We start from the raw sequence: 18,170 nt of genomic DNA on the forward strand, positions 1-18,170 counted from the left end.
GTTTTTTGAACTGAGTGAAATCAGTTGTTTGAAATAAATGAAATATTTTTTCAAAATAATAAAATCAATTTGTAAATGAGTGAAATCTGTATTTACAATTAGTGAAATAATTTGTTCGGAATGAGTAAAATCTGTTTATTGAAATGAGTAAAATCATATTTTTTGTAATGTGAAATTATTTGAAATAGTAAAAATTCAATCTAGCCAAATTGTATCCAACACCGGTCTTGTTTTAAATGTCTTATCACCCAGAATTCAAATGTACAAAAAAAATTTATTAATGGAAATTTGGTTCATAAGTTATTAACCATTCCAAATATGACCAGCAAATAAAATGCAACTATTTTGTTTGGGGGAGAGAACCCATGCGCCGTTCTTTTAATCAGTCACCCACTAAGTCACCCACTAAGTCACATCTGCCACACATCTGACATGCACAGATGTATTTCTTTGTCTACTGTTTGTATTGCATAGTAAATTATTTTTAATTTATACACAAAAGGCTGGCGCGAATCTCAGAGAAAGCAATTGAACGGCAGATTCTCCACCGGTAGCTCGCGGCTCCGGTAAAAAAACTTTTTTGATTGATCACTATTGTGCATGAGATTTTGTGTGTTGGTCGAATATAAAGTATCTTTTGACTGAAAACTAACGCATCTGCAGTTGACCACGAGCAAGAGAATGCACCTTAGAGGGGCGTCGCATATTGTGGAGGACCCCATGCACGTGTTGCATGTCCGGACATGCCTGGGGAGGGCCACACGCACGAAGTGCACACGTTGGAAGATTATCTTCGGGACACGCGCTATAGCTTGGGGGAGGCCTACCGCAGGGACCATGGCATTTTTTTTCATTTTCCTTTTCCAAAGTAAACATCCAAAATCTGGGGATTCAAATTTTCATAATTTATGAAAGTTCTTGAAAGTTGAATATTCTAAAAGTTTAATTTTTGAAAATTCAACAAGACTGAAATTCCATTTTTGTGGAAAATTTCAAAACTAAAAGATCCTACAAGTTTGTTCGGAAAATTTATAGAAGCTTACAATTTCAAATTTCAGTTTTTAAGTTGTAGACACACATTTCTGGAAGTTTGGCGAGGCATTGAACTTCATAGGAGCCCCATTTTTTTGACTTATCATGTGTGTCACAATTAGGATTGTTTGTTATACGTGTAACATGAATAACCTTGATGTGGGGTTGTCATTAATGATAATACATATTCTAGTTGCAGGGAGGCCTTACTTCACATTAGAAACCAAACTTTGTGAGCACGTGTTTTTATAGAAAAAAGGCTACCGCCCGGCTTTAAATTAGTACAAGCAACAGAACAACACAACACCACAACATAAATAAAAGACAATGACAAGATATGAGGGTGCTCAAGTTGAGTAACAAAGAACTCAGATGACCCAAAGAGATAACAAGAAAGAGTTGAGCATCGCTCCGAGTCATCGGAGCCCTCATACGGGATCAAAGGACTGAAGCAACAGACGGTGTAAACTCGAGAAGAAGACTATATGTCAACAAAGGTCATACCATCACCATCGCTTGGTTTTCCAACACTTGAGCGCCTTCCAGTTCCATTGTCGAAATGACCCCCCCTGCTCCTTCACCCTGCCTCGAAGGGTGTCACATCGTCTGACGATGGGATGCTTTCACTCGAGCGTGGATGGAAACTAACGCCATTACCCAATGGGAGGCATGATACGTCCATTTTGCATCATGTTTTCGTACTTTTATTTTCATTGTTTTAAAGTTATATTTCACTTTTAGATGTAATTATAATGCTTTTTCTCTCTTAAATTGCAAGTTACGTCATAAGAGGGAGATTGCTGGCAGCTGGAATTCTGGACTTGAAAAGAGCTACAACAGAGATAGCTATTCTTTGCAGCAAATGACCTGAAAACTTATGGAGATTTATTTTGGAATATAAAATAATACTAGAAGAAAAATCTACTGTAGGGAGCCCAACAGGGACCCACAAGCTCCGGTGCCCCTAGGCACGCCATATGAGCTTGTGGGGTCCACAACAGGCCTCCGAGGCCCATCTTCTGCTGTATGAAGGAATTTGCCCTAGAAAAAAAAATAAGAAGAAGACTTTTGTGACGAAGCGCCTCAGTCTCGAGGCGAAACCTGGATAGGAGCACTTTGGCTCTCTGGTAGAACGATTTCGCTGGGGATACTTCCCTCTGGGAGGGGGAAATCAAAGCCCTCGTCATCACCAACATTCTTCTCATCCCCATCAACATCTTCACTAGCACCACCTTATCTTCAAACCCTAGTTCATCTCTTGTATTCAATCTTTGTCTCAGATTGGTACCTATGGGTTTCTAGTAGTGTTGATTACATCTTGTAGTTGATGCTAGTTGGTTTATTTGGTGAAAGATCATATGTTCATATTGTTAATCATATATTATTCTCCGCTGATCATTAACATGAATATGACTTGAGAGTAGCCCCGTTTGTTCTTGAGGACATGGGAGAAATCTTGTTATAAGCAATCATGTGAAGTTGGTTTTTGTTTAATGTTTTGATGATGTGTTATGTTGTTCTTCCTCTAGTGGTGTCGTGTGAACGTTGACTACAAAAAATTCTCTAAGACGATTCTCCGATCAAGATTTGAAGTAGACGACCCCTCTGAGGTATCGACGTGTTTCAAAGTAGTAATCTGGCAACACTTTTACATCTAGGAAGAAGAGCTCCAAAAAACTAGAGAGAGAGAGAAGCTTAGAGGCTGAAAGAACATGCGGTGCCCCCATGTTTGGTTTTGGTAATTGATGACAATCTCTATGGACTAATGATTGCCTTGAGTTATATTTGAAGGATTTGTCCATAGGTTTTTCTTGAAGTCCATGTGTTGGTTTCAAGGAGTTTATGAGTTGACCAAGGTGCTATTAAGGAATTATCCAAATATTGGTCATGTGAGTGTTGAGCTTATTGCAAGCATGTCTTGAAGAAGAAGATTGTGTGATATTCATGTCTACCTTCAAGACATCATCCAAATGAAGAGAATTGGAAAGATTCAAGGTTGATCAAGATTAAGTCAAGAGTGAATCAAGTTGATCAACTCACAAAGCATACAAGATGTACCGAGGGATCAACTGATCCCATGGTATGGTAAGCATTTTCCATTACGCTTTGTTTGCTAACCCATGGTTTTCGTGGGAGTTCTTTGTGGGGTTACGTTGCGGTGCGCAAGTTCAAGTGGAGCATCACGAAGAGATCAAATGCTTGAAGCTTGCCGTCCATTGTGGTGACAATGGACTTGTGAAGATGTGCGGAAGAGTGGCTCACCCATAGTGGAGTATGGGGGAGCAATAAACTAGTCTTCATCGAGCCAATGCAATCAAGAAAGGCGGTCCAACTTGAGGGAGTCAAGATCGTCATCATCTAGCTCAAGTGGACCATGTGCAAGGCAAAGGTTTGCCCTTGATAGGTGATATGTCCATTTTGCATCATGCTTTTATATCGATATTTATTGCATTATGGGCTATTATTACATATTATGTCACAATACTTATGCCTACTCTCTCTTATTTTATCTTATTTTACAAGGTTTACATAAAGAGGGAGAATGCCGGCAGCTGGGATTCTAGGCTGGAAAAGGAGCAAATATTAGAGATCTATTCTGCATAGCTCCAAAAGTCCTGAAACTTCACGGAAGTTATTTTCAGAATATATAAAAAATACTGAGCGCAAGAAGTACCAGAGGGGGGACACTCACCAGCCACGAGGGTGGGGGCGCGCCCTACCCCACTGGGCGCGCCCCCTGCCTCGTGGGCCCCTGGTGGCCCTCCGATGCCCATCTTCTACTATATGAGGTCTTTCGTCCGAGGAAAAATAATAAGCAAGCTTTCGGGATGAGACTCCGCCGCCACGAGGCAGAACCTTGGCGGAACCAATCTAGGGCTCTGGCGGAGCTGTTATGCCGGGGAAACTTCCCTCCGGGAGGGGGAAATCATCACCGTCGTCATCACCAACGCTCCTCTCATCGGGAGGGGCCCAATCTCCATCAACATCTTCACCAGCACCATCTCCTCTCAAACCCTAGTTCATCCCTTGTGTCCAATTCTTGTCTCTAAGTCTGGGATTGGTACCTGTAGGTTGCTAGTAGTGTTGACTACTCCTTGTAGTTGATGCTAGTTGGTTTACTTGGTGGAAGATCATATGTTCATATCCTATATGCACATTAATACCCCTCTGATTATGAACATGAATATGCTTTGTGAGTAGTTACGTTTGTTCCTGAGGACATGGGAGAAGTCTTGCTATTAGTAGTCATGTGAATTTGGTATTCATTCGATATTTTGATGAGATGTATGTTGTCTCTCCTCTAGTGGTGTTATGTGAACGTCGACTACATGACACGTCACCATTATTTGGGCCTAGAGGAAGGCATTGTGAAGTAATAAGTAGATGATGGGTTGCTAGAGTGACAGAAGCTTAAACCCGAGTTTATGCGTTGCTTCGCAAGGGGCTGATTTGGATCCATATGTTTCATGCTATGGTTAGGTTTACCTTAATACTTCTGTTGTAGTTGCGGATGCTTGTAATAGAGGTTAATCATAAGTGGGATGCTTCTCCAAGTAAGGACAGTACCCAAGCACTGGTCCACCCGCATACCAAATTATCAAAGTACCGAACGCGAATCATATGAATGTGATGAAAACTAGCTTGACGATAATTCCCTGTGTCCTCGGGAGCGCTTTTTTCTATGTAAGAGTTTGTCCAGGCTTGTCCTTTGCTACAAAAAGGATTGGGCCACCTTGCTGCACTTTATTTACTCTTGTTACTCGTTGCTCATTACAAATTATCTTATCACACAACTATCTATTACCTATAATTTCAGTGCTTGCAGAGAATGCCTTGTTGAAAACCGCTTATCATTTCCTTCTGCTCCTCGTTGGGTTCGACACTCTTACTTATCGAAAGGACTGCAATAGATCCCCTATACTTGTGGGTCATCAAGACTCTTTTCTGGCGCCGTTGCCGGGGAGTGAAGCGCCTTTGGTAGGTGGAATTTGGTAAGGAAAAATTTATATAGTGTGCTGAAATTTACTGTCACTTGTTACTATGGAAAGTAATCCTCTGAAGGGCTTGTTTCAGGTATCTTCACCCCGACCAGTAGAGTAAAGAGTTGCTCCTCAACCTACTCAACCCACTGAACCTACTAAAAATGAAAATGTCTACTTTAAAATTCCTTCGGGTATGATAGAAAAACTACTAGCTAATCCTTTTGCAGGAGATGGAACATTACATCCTGATGATCACCTAATATATGTGGATGAAGTTTGTGGATTATTTAAGCTTGTAGGTATGCCCGATGATGTTATCAAGAAGAAGGTCTTCCCTTTATCTTTGGAGGGAGATGCATTGACATGGTATAGGCTATGTGATGATATGGGATCATGGAACTACAAACGATTGAAATTGGAATTTCATCAGAAGTTTTATCCTATGCATCTTGTGGCTGAACAATAGGTGCAGAGATTAATGCTTTCTTAAGTATTTCAAATGCTTCTACACAATCATCATCAAAGACGAACGGTATATCTTTTTGTAATAAGTTAGTCAGAGGCCGAGAAATTTTTGAGAAGTCCTTAATGAACCTCCTATGAAAGCCGGCATGACTAAGGACACTTCTTATACCTTTGATGTCCTTGGGACACGGCATCTTTTCAATAGCATCAACTTTAGCTTTATCAACTTCAATGCCTCTTTCAGAAATTTGGTGCCCCAAGACAATACCTTCATTAACCATAAAGTGGCATTTCTCCCAATTCAAGACAAGGTTAGTTTCTTCACATCTCTGCAAAACTCGATCAAGGTTGCTTAAGAATTCATCAAAAGAGGATCCATAAACGGAGAAATCATCCATGAATACCTCACATATCTTTTCACAAAAATCAGAAAATATAGCCATCATGCATCTTTGAAAGGTAGCAAGTGCATTACATAAACCAAAAGGCGTACATCTATAAGAAAAAGTACCGAAAGGACAAGTAAAAGTGGTCTTACATTGATCATCAGCTGATACAGGTATTTGAGAGAAACCAGAATAACCATCTAGAAATCAAAAATGTCTATGTTTGGATAATCTTTCTAGCATTTAATCAATAAAAGGTAAGGGGTAATGATCTTTTTTAGTAGCCTTATTTAATTTGCGGAAATCAATTACCATCCTATAACCTGTAATAATTCTTTGCGGAATCAATTCATCTTTATCATTAGGAACGAAAGTAATACCTCCCTTCTTAGGAACACAATGGATAGGACTTGCCCACTGACTATCAGCAACGGGATAAATTATACCTGCCTCAAGGAGCTTTAGTATTTATTTTCTTGCCACTTCTTTCATCTTAGGATTCAGCCGTGTTGGTGACCAATAACTGGTTTGGCATCTTTTTCCAAATTTATTTTGTGTTGACATAGAGTGGGACTAATGCCCTTAAGATCATCAAGAGTATATCCAATAGCAGCACGATGCTTCTTTAGAGTTTTCAATATTTTTTCTTCCTCCTTCTCTGAAAGGTTAGCACTAATAATAACATGATATATCTTCTTTTCATCAAGATAAGCATATTTAAGAGTATCAGGCAATGGTTTAAGCTCAAACATGGGATCACCCTTGGGTGGAGGAGGATCCCCTAAGATTTCAACAGGCAAGTTGTGTTTCAGAATAGGTCCCTGTTTAAAGAACACCTCATCTATTTCCCTTCTTTCATTCATAAACATATCATTTTCATGGTCAAGCAAATATTGTTCTAAAGGATCACTAGGAGGTACGACAATAGAAGCAAGACCAATAATTTCATCTTCACTAGGCAATTCCTCTTCACGGTGTTGTCTACGAAATTTAGAAAAATTGAACTCATGAGACATATCACCTAAACAAATAGTAACAACATCCTTTTTGCAGTCTATCCTACCATTAACAATGTTTAAGAAGGGTCTACCAAATATAATGGGACAAAAGCTATCTTGTGGGGAACCAAGAATAAGGAAATCAGCAAGATATTTAGTTTTCTCACACAAGACTTCAACATCTCTAACAATCTCCATTGGTGAAATAGTATCTCTATTGGCAAGTTTAATTGTGACATCAATATCTTCTAACTCAGTAGGTGCAATATCGTGCATAATTTTTTTGTATAAGTCAATAGGTATTGCACTAGCACTAGCACCCATATCACACAAGTCATGATAACAATGATCTCCTATTTAACAGGAATAACAGGCATGCCTACCACAGGTCTATGTTTATCTTCAGCACAAGGTTTAGCAATTCTAGCAGTTCCATCACAGAAATAAATAACATGCCCATCAATATTATCAACCAAGAGATCCTTAATAAAGCTTCAACTGTGGTTCGTAAAAGCAATTTTAGAACCTATACACCTCCTGAGCAAGTTAAAGTTGAACCTAATATTGCTATTGTTAAGGATCTCTTGGCTGATAATATTGATGGGCATGTTATTTATTTCTGTGATGGAACTGCTAGAATTGCTAAACCTTGTGCTGAAGATAAACATAGACCTGTGGTAGGCATGCCTGTTATTTCTGTTAAATAGGAGATCATTGTTATCATGGCTTGTGTGATATGGGTGCTAGTGCTAGTGCAATACCTATTGACTTATACAGAGAAATTATGCACGATATTGCACCTGCTGAGTTAGAAGATATTGATGTCACAATTAAACTTGCCAATAGAGATACTATTTCAACAATGGGGATTGTTAGAGATGTTGAAGTCTTGTGTGAGAAAACTAAATATCCTGCTGATTTCCTTGTTCTTGGTTCCCCACAAGATAGCTTTTGTCCCATTATATTTGGTAGACCCTTCTTAAACATTGTTAATGCTAGGATAGACTGCAAAAAGGATGTTGTTACTATTGGTTTAGGTGATATGTCCCATGAGTTCAACTTTTCTAAATTTCATAACAACACCGTGAAGAGGAATTGCCTAGTGAAGATGAAATTATTGGTCTTGCTTCTATTGTCGTACCTCCTAGTGATCCTTTAGAAAAATATTTGCTTGACCATGAAAATGATATGTTTATGAATGAAAGAAGGGAAATAGATGAGGTGTTCTTTAAACAGGGACCTATTCTGAAACACAACTTGCCTGTTGAAATCTTAGGGGATCCTCCTCCACCCAAGGGTGATCCCGTGTTTGAGCTTAAACCATTGCCTGATACTTTTAAATATGCTTATCTTGATGATAAGAAGATATATCATGTTATTATTAGTGCTAACCTTTCGGAGAAGGAGGAAGAAAAAATATTGAAAACTCTAAAGAAGCACCGTGTTGCTATTGGATATACTCTTGATGATCTTAAGGGCATTAGTCCCACTCTATGTCAACACAAAATAAATTTGGAAAAAGATGCCAAACCAGTTATTGATCACCAACACGGCTGAATCCTAAGATGAAAGAAGTGGTAAGAAAATAAATACTAAAGCTCCTTGAGGCAGGTATAATTTATCCCGTTGCTGATAGTCAGTGGGCCAGTCCTATCCATTGTGTTCCTAAGAAGGGAGGTATTACTTTCGTTCCTAATGATAAAGATGAATTGATTCCGCGAAGAATTATTACAGGTTATAGGATGGTAATTGATTTCCGCAAATTAAATAAGGCTACTAAAAAAGATCATTACCCCTTACCTTTTATTGATTAAATGCTAGAAAGATTATCCAAACATAGACATTTTTGATTTCTAGATGGTTATTCTGGTTTCTCTCAAATACCTGTATCAGCTGATGATCAATGTAAGACCACTTTTACTTGCCCTTTCGGTACTTTTTCTTATAGACGTACGCCTTTTGGTTTATGTAATGCACTTGCTACCTTTCAAAGATGCATGATGGCTATATTTTCTGATTTTTGTGAAAAGATATGTGAGGTATTCATGGATGATTTCTCCGTTTATGGATCCTCTTTTGATGAATGCTTAAGCAACCTTGATCGAGTTTTGCAGAGATGTGAAGAAACTAACCTTGTCTTGAATTGGGAGAAATGCCACTTTATGGTTAATGAAGGTATTGTCTTGGGGCACCAAATTTCTGAAAGAGGCATTGAAGTTGATAAAGCTAAAGTTGATGCTATCGAAAAGATGCCGTGTCCCACGGACATCAAAGGTATAAGAAGTGTCCTTGGTCATGCCGGCTTTCATAGGAGGTTCATTAAGGACTTCTCAAAAATTTCTCGGCCTCTGACTAATTTATTACAAAAAGATATACCGTTCGTCTTTGATGATGATTGTGTAGAAGCATTTGAAATACTTAAGAAAGCATTAATCTCTGCACCTATTGTTCAGCCACCTGATTGGAATTTACCTTTTGAAATTATGTGCGATGCTAGTGATTATGCTGTAGGTGCTGTTCTAGGGCAAAGAGTTGATAAGAAACTAAATGTTATTCAATATGCTAGTAAAACTCTAGACAATGCCCAGAGAAATTATGCTACTACTGAAAAAGAATTCTTAGTAGTTGTATTTGCTTGTGATAAGTTTAGACCTTATATTGTTGATTCTAAAGTAACTATTCACACGGATCATGCTGCTATTAAATATCTTATGGAAAAGAAAGATGCTAAACCTAGACTTATTAGATGGGTTCTCTTCCTACAAGAATTTGATTTGCATATTATTGATAGAAAGGGAGCTGAGAACCCCACTGCAAACAACTTGTCTAGGTTAGAGAATGTTCTTGATGACCCACTACCTATTGATGATAGCTTTCCTGATGAACAATTAAATGTCATAAATGCTTCTCGAACTGCTCCATGGTATGCTGATTATGCTAATTATATTGTTGCTAAATTTATACCACCTAGTTTCACATACCAGCAAAAGAAAAAGTTCTTCCATGATTTGAGACATTACTTTTGGGATGACCCACATCTTTATAAAGAATGAGTAGATGGTATTATTAGATGTTGTGTACCTGACCATGAACATGAACAGATCCTACGCAAGTGTCACTCCGAGGCTTATGGAGGACACCATGCTAGAGATAGAACTGCACATAAGGTATTGCAATCCGGTTTTTATTGGCCTACTCTCTTCAAGGATGCCCGTAAGTTTGTCTTATCTTGTGATGAATGTCAAAGAATTGGTAATATTAGTAGACGTCAAGAAATGCTTATGAATTATTCACTTGTCATTGAACCCTTTGATGTTTGGGGCTTTGATTATATGGGACCTTTTCCTGCCTCTAACGGATATACACATATTTTAGTTGCTGTTGATTACGTTACTAAGTGGGTAGAAGCTATTCTAACTAGTAGTGCTGATCATAACACCTCTATTAAGATGCTTAAAGAAGTTATTTTTCCAAGGTTTGGAGTCCTTAGATATTTAATGACTGATGGTGGTTCACATTTTATTCATGGTGCTTTCCGTAAAATGCTTGCTAAGTATGACGTTAATCATAGAATTGCATCTCCTTATCACCCACAGTCTAGTGGTCAAGTAGAATTGAGTAACAGAGAACTCAAATTAATTTTGCCAAAGACTGTTAATATATATAGAAAGAATTGGTCCAAGAAACATGATGGTGCATTATGGGCCTATAGAACTGCATATAAAAATCGTATGGGTATGTCTCCGTATAAAATGGTTTATGGAAAAGCATGTCACTTACCTCTCGAACTAGAACATAAGGCTTATTGGGCTATTAAAGAGCTCAACTATGATTTCAAACTTGCCGGTGAGAAGAGGTTTTTTGACATTAGCTCACTTGATGAATGGAGAACCCAAGCCTATGAGAATGCCAAATTGTTTAAAGAAAAAGTTAAAAGATGGCATGACAAAAGAATACAAAAGCGTGAGTTTAATGTAGGTGACTATGTATTGCTATACAACTCTCGTTTAAGAATTTTTGCAGGAAAACTTCTCTCTAAATGGGAAGGTCCTTACGTTATCGAGGAGGTCTATCATTCCAGTGCTATAAAAATCAACAACTTCGAAGGCACAAATCCGAAGGTGATGAACGGTCAAAGAATCAAACATTATATCTCAGGTAATCCCATAAATGTTGAAACTAATATTATTGAAACCGTAACCCCGGAGGAATACATAAGGGACACTTTCCGGAACGTTTCAGACTCCGAAAAGGAATAGGTACGTGGTACGGTAAGTAAACTGACTCCAAAACAGTTCTAATGGCATTTTTTCTCTGTTTTGGAATATTTAGAAAAATAGAAAAATAAGAAGCAGTCCGGGAAGGATACGAGGGTGGAGGGCGCGCCCCCTGCCTCGTGGGCACCCCATGCGCTCTCCGGACTCCGTTTTCTTGCACGATACTTCTTTTAGTCGGTAAAAATTCATTATATAATCTCCCGAAGGTTTTGACCGCAATATCACGCAAATATCTCATGTCTTTGTTTCGATTTGTCTTGCTACAGATTTGAGCAACATGTCGTCCCAGGATTCGGAAGGAGAGAGCTATGTGGCTGATTACCTTGCAGATGCTAAGGTCTATGGGGATGTGGAGCATTGTGGTTGGACTACGGAAGAAGAAGAGGACTATGAACCTAAGGGAAAGGAGGAGACAAGCTCAGATGAAGATGAAGTCCCACTACCTCAACCTGGGGACATGCATGTGGAGTTCAAAAAGTCAAGCCTCCCAAATAGAGCAAAGAAACCTAAGATCGAGTTTATCCCTTTTTGCCTCTTACAGGAAAACAAACAGGAATTATGTAAGAAGATATTAAGCCTTGAGCAGGAGATCGATGATCTGAGGGATCAAAATTCTGTCCTCAAGCGCAAATTAAGGAAGAAGCCTACGCCATCAACAAAACCAACACCCTCTTCACCGACAAAGAAGAACTGAGCCTCGGGTATGGGCACTCCCCTTGGCAACTGCCAAGCTTGGGGGAGGTGCCCCGGTATCGTATCACCATCACCTTCATCTTTACTGTTTTTCTTAGTTTGATCCTTTTAGTAATATCTTGATCTAGTAGGATAAAGTTTTTAGTATGATCTAGTTTTGAGTTTTTCTTTATGATCCCTCTATGTAATCGAGTCCGTGAGCTATATAATAAAGATTAGTGTTGAGTCAAGGGCTTGATGATTTTGCTATGATCTTGAGGGAATAAATTAAAAAGAGAAAGAACAAAAAGAAATAAAAGAGATCATATGGATCTTGTGGAGAGTAATGAGCTCACATATAAAGAGTATGATGATTAAAAGTTGTTCAGAGTTGACAAACATAGTTTTGGTCATCGTTGGAATTAATAGGAAGTAATAAAGAAAGAGAGGTTCACATATAAATACACTATCTTGGACATCTTTTATGATTGTGAGCACTCATTAAAATATGACATGCTAAAGAGTTGACGTTGGACAAGGAAGACAACGTAATGGGTTATGTTTTCTTTCATCTGAGATAAATTATATTGTCATGGATCATCCAACATGTTGAGCTTGCCTTTCCCTCTCATGCTAGCCAATTCTTTGCACCAAGTAGAGATACTACTTGTGCTTCCAAATATCCCTAAACCCAGTTTTGCCATGAGAGTCCATTATATCTACCTATGGATTGAGTAAGATCCTTCAAGTAAGTTGTCATCGGTGCAAGCAATAAAAACTTCTCTCTAAATATGTATGACTTATTAGTGTGGGAGAAAATAAGCTTTATACGATCTTGTGATATGGAAGAAATAAAAGCAACGGGCTGCATAATAAAGGTCCATATCACAAGTGGCAATATAAAGTGACGTTCTTTCGCATTAAGATTTTGTGCATTCAACCATAAAAGCGCATGACAACCTCTGCTCCCCTCTGCAAAGGGCCTATCTTTTACTTTTATCTCCTACCTTACATAAGAGTCATGGTGATCTTCACCTTTCCTTTTTGCATTTTATCTTTTGGCAAGCACAATATGCTGGAAAGATCCTGGTATATATGGCTAATTGGATGTGAGTTTTCATGAACTATTATTGTTGACATTACCCCTGAGGTAAAACGTTGGGAGGCAAAACTATAAGCCCCTATCTTTCTCTGTGTCCGATTAAAACTCCATACCCATAAGTATTGCGTGAGTGTTAGCAATTGTGAAAGACTATATGATAGTTGAGTATGTGGACTTGCTGAAAAGCTCTTATATTGACTCTTTCCCATGTTATGATAAGTTGCAATTGCCTTAATGACTGAGATTAGAGTTTGTTGGTTCTCAATGAAGTTTATGATTCATACTTGAAATTGTGATTGAATTGTTACTTTAGCATAAGAGATCATATGACAATAATTATATAAGTTGCTGTTCTAAGAATGATCATGATGCCCTCATGTCCGTATTTTATTTTTATCGACACCTCTATCTCTAAACACGTGGACATATTTTACGATTTCGGCTTTCGCTTGAGGACAAGCGAGGTCTAAGCTTGGGTGAGTTGATACGTCCATTTTGCATCATGCTTTTATATCGATATTTATTGCATTATGGGCTGTCATTACATATTATGTCACAATACTTATGCCTAATCTCTCTTATTTTACAAGGTTTACATAAAGTGGGAGAATGCCGGCAGCTGGGATTCTGGGTTGGAAAAGGAGCAAATATTAGAGACCTATTCTGCATAGCTCCAAAAGTCCCGAAACTTCACGGAAGTTATTTTCAGAATATATAAAAAATACTGAGCGCAAGAAGTACCAGAGGGGGGCCACTCACCAGCCATGAGGGTGGGGGGCGCCCTACCCCCTGGGCGCGCCCCCTGCCTCGTGGGCCCCCTGGTGGCCCTCTGATGCCCATCTTCTGCTATATGAGGTCTTTCGTCCGAGGAAAAATAATAAGCAAGCTTTCAGGATGAGACTCTGCCGCCACGAGGCGGAACCTTGACGGAACCAAAATTAGGGCTCTGGCGGAGCTGTTCTGCCGGGGAAACTTCCCTCCGCGAGGGGGAAATCATCACCGTCGTCATCACCAACGCTCCTCTCATCGGGAGGGGCCCAATCTCCATCAACATCTTCACCAACACCATCTCCTTTCAAACCCTAGTTCATCTCTTGTGTCCAATTCTTGTCTCTAAGTCTGGGATTGGTACTTGTAGGTTGCTAGTAGTGTTGATTACTCCTTGTAGTTGATGCTAGTTGGTTTACTTGGTGGAAGATCATATGTTCAGATCCTATATGCACATTAATACCCCTCTGATTATGAACATGAAATATGCTTTGTGAGCAGTTACGTTTGTTCCTGAGGACATGGGAGAAGTCTTGCTATTAGTAGTCATGTGAATTTGGTATTCGTTCGATATTTTGATGAGATGTATGTTGTCTCTCCTCTAGTGGTGTTATGTGAACGTCGACTACATGGCACTTCACCATTATTTGGGCCTAGAGGAAGGCATTGGGAAGTAATAAGTAGATAATGGGTTGCTAGAGTGACAGAAGCTTAAACCCTAGTTTATGCGTTGGTTCACAAGAGGCTGATTTGGATCCATATGTTTCATGCTATGGTTAGGTTTACCTTAATACTTTTGTTGTAGTTGCAGATGCTTGCAATAGAGATTAATCATAAGTGGGATGCTTGTCCAAGTAAGGACAGTACCCAAGCATTGGTCCACCCACATACCAAATTATCAAAGTACCGAACGTGAATCATATGAACGTGATGAAAACTAGCTTGACGATAATTCCCATGTGTCCACGGGAGCACTTTTTTCTATATAAGAGTTTGTCTAGGCTTGTCCTTTGCCACAAAAGGATTGGGCCATCTTGCTGCACTTTATTTACTTTTGTTACTTGTTGCTCGTTACAAATTATCTTATCACATAGCTATCTATTACCTATAATTTCAGTGCTTGCAGAGAATACCTTGCTGAAAACCTCTTATCATTTCCTTCTGCTCCTCGTTGGGTTCGACACTCTTACTTATCGAAAGGACTACAATAGATCCCCTATACTTGTGGGTCATCAATGGGTTTTCTATTTTACCGGTTTCATGGTCGTAGGTTGGAGACCGGGTTATAGGATCGATTGTCGTACTATCAAGGGGTGCTCTCAAGTGAGTATCTTGATCGTATCGTTCGTAGAGAGCTCAAACCATTGCATCCTTGCATCATCTTTCTTGGTTCTTGTTTGGTTTTCTTTGTGAGTCTTAGAGATTTTAGTCATCTTGATGACAAGCTCGAGTTCTTTGAAAACGGAGTTCACATGCATCTTCTATGATGTTTTCGATGTTGGAGGTTATGCCGGTTCTTATCTGTTGGAGGTTTCACTCCTCTTCTCTATCGCTGTTTTGATGCTACTTGTCGTCTTGTTTCCAACAAGCTTGAGTTTGCTCAATTCGGAGCTCATTTGCACAAGTTGTGGTAGTTCTGGTTTTATTGTTTCCTTCTGTTGTCAGTTGCTGCAGCATGAAGGCAGCCAAGTACTAAAGCCTCTGTGGTGTGCGGTAGTACTACTCAAGGGAGCGGTAGTACCGCAGGGTCCAGCGGTAGTACCGCTGCCTCTAGCCCAGAATGCTGTCAAGCACGGAAGTAGGCGCAGAAGTAATTTTTTACTTCCGCCCCTACGTGGTAGTACCGCTCCCTATGAGCGATAGTACCATGCCAGCTTTCTACTCGAAGCTAGCTACAGCGGATGTAGGCGCGGCCATAATTTGTTACATCCGTGGACGCTCGGTAGTACCGCTATCCCCAGCGGTAGTACCGCTACCTCACTGTGAGTGTGCTGCACCTATGTGGTCGTTGAATACTACCCTTGCGAAAGTACCGCAAGGGCAGGCGGTAGTACTGCTCCAGCAGTAGTACCGCCCTGTTGCCCTGTTGCAGTAGTGTTTCTTTGGCTACTGCCCCCCTGGCGGTAGTACCGCTCGGTGCGGGTTGTGAGGATAACGGTTAGATTTTCCCCTCCTATAAAAGGGGTCTTCTTCCCCAATGAACATCATCCTTTGAGCTCGTGTTCTTCCCCCATTGTTGAACTTCTTCGAGCTTGCTTTCTCTCAATCCCTCTACGGATTCTTGCTAGTTTTTGAGGGAAAATAGAGAGGAGATCTAGATCCACATTTCCACCAATTACTTTCTCCTCTATGTGAGGGGAACCCCTTGGATCTAGATCTTGGAGTTCTTGGTGTTCTCCTTGTTCTTCCTCTCACTTTCCTCCCTAGCATTAGTTGCTTTGGTGGGATTTGAGAGAGAAGCACTTGGGCACTCCGTGTGCCCTTGCCATTGCATTTGGTGCATCGGTTTGAGTTCTCCATGGTGATACGTGAAAGTTACAAGTTGAGAAGCTTATTACTCTTGGGTTCTTGGTGCCCTTGAGCTTGTTCCTCTTGGGTACTTGGGCTCCCTAGACGGTTGGTGGTGTTCAGAGCTCAATCATTGTGGTGTAAAGCTCCGGGCAAGTGTCGGGGTCTCCAATTAGGTTGTGGAGATCGCCTCAAGCAATTTGACGGGTACCGGTGACCGCCCCCAAGGGTTGCCAAAGTGTATGGGTTCGGTGACCGCCCCAAGGGTTGCCATTTATACGAGTTTCGTGACCTCCCTCGAGGGTCCCTTAGTGGAATCACTACATCTTACATTGTGCGAGGGCGTGAGGAGATTACGGTGGCCCTAGTGGCTTCTTGGGGAGCATTGTGCCTCCACACTGCTCAAAATGGAGATTAGCATCCGCAAGGGTGTGAACTTCGGGATACATCGTCTTCTCCGCGTGCCTCGGTTATCTCTTACCCGAGCCCTTTACTTATGCACTTTACTTTGTGATAGCCATAACATTCTTTGTCATATATCTTGCTATCACATAGTTGATTATCTTGCTTAGCATAAGTTGTTGGTGCACATAGGTGAGACTAGTTGTTTTAGGTTTTGTTCTTGTCAAATTAACCGCTAGGTATATTCCGCATTTGTTCAAGCCTAAAACGTAATTATTTTAAAGAGGCTATTCACCCCCCTCTTGGTGACATCCATGATCTTTCAGAGGCGTTCCCGTCTAATTAGGACCAGGAGAGCAAAAAAGGAAGTTTGGCGAGGCATTGGACTCTCCCAAAATGGTTAAAAACATTGTCGGAATCTTCCGCCCCTCCTTTGTTGCGCGCCTCCTATGCTCCTATGAAATAGGAGCCCCACTTTTTGACTCATTATCACTCATTGTTGATAATACATATTCTGGTTTTTGGGTGGTAGGGAGGCCTTACTTCACATTGGCAACCAAAATTTGTGAGCGCGTGTTTTTTAGAAAAAAGGCTATCCCCCGGCTTTAAATTGGTGAAGCCCTTACAACCAACAGAACAACACAAAACCACAACATAGAAGACAACAACAAGATACAAGGGTGCTCGGGGGAACTAACAAAGAACCCAGATGACCCAAGGAGGTAACAAAAAGTTCCCTCTTAGCCGGCAAAATAACATCGAGCTCAAACATATTTTTGTAGTGAAGACACAAAAGGTTTGGTTCTCTCAGAAAAAGACCCTAGCATTTGTTGGGGAACGTAGTAATTTCAAAAAAAAATCCTACGCACACGCAAGATCATGGTGATGCATAGCAACGAGAGGGGAGAGTATGTCTACGTACCCTCATAGACCGAAAGCGGAAGCGTTTATCAACGCGGTTGATGTAGTCGTACACCTTCACGATCCGTCCTGATCAAGTACCGAACGTACGACACCTCCGCGTTCAGCACACGTTCAGCTCGATGACATCCTCGCCTTCTTGATCCAGCAAGAGGGGTGAAGTAGTAGATGAGTTCCGGCAGCACGACGGCGTGGTGACAGTGTTGGTGAAGAACAATCTCCGCAGGGCTTCGCCTAAGCACTACAAAAACTATTACGGAGGATAAACTAGAGGGGACGGGTTTGCCGGCACACGAATTGGTGTTTCTTGATGTGTCTTGGGTGCTAGCCCTACCCCTCTATTTATATGTTGAGCCTTGGGGTCAAAACTTGGAGTAAAAGCCTCCACAAAGTCAGTTTCACCCGAAAGGCAAGAGTCCTTCTCGTACTCTAGGGCCAAATGCCAGGGTTCCCGGCGTCTGGACCCAGACGCCAGGGACCCTGGCGTCTGGCCTCTGGACTCCGCAAGACTTCCTTTTGCGCTTTCCAAAAACCTTGTGGGCTTTCCCCTTTGGCCCAAATAAAGTGTTCTCGTACCCAAACATTTCGGGAAACATCCGGAACCCCTTCCGGAGACCAAAAACTATTATCCCATATTTCAAACTTTATCTCCGGAC

This window comes from Triticum urartu, chromosome 5A (assembly GCF_056163025.1).
Source record: "Triticum urartu cultivar PI428250 chromosome 5A, HENAU_Tu73, whole genome shotgun sequence".
Lineage (NCBI taxonomy): Eukaryota > Viridiplantae > Streptophyta > Magnoliopsida > Poales > Poaceae > Triticum > Triticum urartu.